The sequence below is a fragment of the Hipposideros armiger genome, unplaced genomic scaffold (assembly GCF_001890085.2).
Source record: "Hipposideros armiger isolate ML-2016 unplaced genomic scaffold, ASM189008v1 scaffold_2196, whole genome shotgun sequence".
NCBI classification, from domain to species: domain Eukaryota; kingdom Metazoa; phylum Chordata; class Mammalia; order Chiroptera; family Hipposideridae; genus Hipposideros; species Hipposideros armiger.
In genome coordinates, this window is record NW_017733543.1 from 10,395 (window position 1) to 11,889 (window position 1,495).

General features: G+C 42.6%; 1 pseudogene; it reads right to left on the reverse strand.

Annotated features, from left to right (window-relative positions):
- LOC109378586 (twinfilin-1 pseudogene) overlaps positions 1-787 on the reverse strand; it is a 5,105-nt pseudogene extending 4,318 nt beyond the window's left edge.
- Positions 788-1,495: the final 708 nt, after the last annotated feature.

A 1,495-nucleotide genomic window follows, 5' to 3' on the forward strand; every position in this document is an offset into this window, starting at 1 on the left:
TGGACTTCAAATAGTCTCCTTCATGGGAATGTTTATACAGAAAGAAATGGTAACATGCTGAATCCTTGAATCCTCTTTGGCAAATCTTTTAGTTCTGTATTTGCTGTGTTGGCCAAAATTATGATTTCATTTTTTATATCTATTTCCAATTGCACATAGTTGAGATATCTGTTACTCAATTTTTCCAAAGCCTGGAAAGCTTTTTGAGAAAGAGGAAATGCTACTCCTTGCAGTGTTTGATGCTTAGTGTCCACACCCACGTCAGTTTGTACTTCATTAATTTTAATTGTCATAATTCTTCCTCAGCTGCAGTCAACCGGGCAGGAGAAGACTGTGACAGCAAATATTTTTTATATCCATGTAATGATACATCTTCCTTTACTGTTCCAAACACTTCATCTTTAATGTGGCCACCTCCAAACTCCTTTTTCAGGGTTGCACTTGTTGCTGCATACAACATTGTTTGACGAACATGAGAATGATCTGGAGACCATGCAATGAATATCCATTCATATCCCTGGGCATTCTGAGAATCTAACCTGAATAATATATAGCATGGTTGTTTGTCCTCCAACAGGGGTAAAACAAAGGAATCATAGTCCTTATCCCAGGAATCTGAAGGCTGACTACATGATCCAATCACAAGTTTCTCATTTTCAATAGATATTTTCAAAAGTCTGTATTTTCCATTTCTTGCTCTGGCAAAGACATCTTTAACATCTTCACTTGCTTGGATGCCGGTCTGGTGGGACATGGTGACGGCCGCAGGCTCCCAGCTCCGGAGCTGAGTGCAGCGAGTGGCCCCCTCCCAGAGTCCTTTTCAAGGGGCTCCATTTATCTTTACAACCAACCAGGTTCCGGAAGAAATAGTTCCAGGGTGAGCAGTCGAGAAAGAATAAATGGCTAAGTAACAGGCTTACCTGCCACGTCAAGAGTCACGCACGATTTTGCCCCTGTGATGAGAACAGCTTGGGAACCACTGGGAGCTTCAGTCCTTAGTCAATCACAGCCATCTGTGGGGAAGGAGTTGGTCTCTGCTCCCTTCAGAGCAGGGAATAACCTTTCTTCCAGCGCCTTTATTTTGCACAGGGCGCATGGCTGCTTTGGAGGACTAGGACATTCCTTATTCCAGTGGTTTGGGCTTGCACATCCTGGTGTTTTTTTTCTGGGTTTTCCCAGGTGCCCTGAGGTGGCATCAGCCTGTCTACTAAAGCAGCAAAAATTCTGGCCTGTCTCTGGCCTCATCTCCAGTCTCACTGTTTCTTTCTTTCCTCATCTTCCCTGTCTCGCTTGTAAAAGATGTTGTAACAAATTCCCTGGCCTTCTCTAGGATCTGTGCCTTTTCACTAAGAAGCAATAAAGGGTCAGGATTACTATAACATAAGGGCACATGAACTCCAGTAGTCCTGGAATACAGAAGTTTATATAATTATTAGCAAAACTTAGTTCTCACTATTGGGAAGATTTAGTTTTCTTCAGTAACCAAGGACCTAAT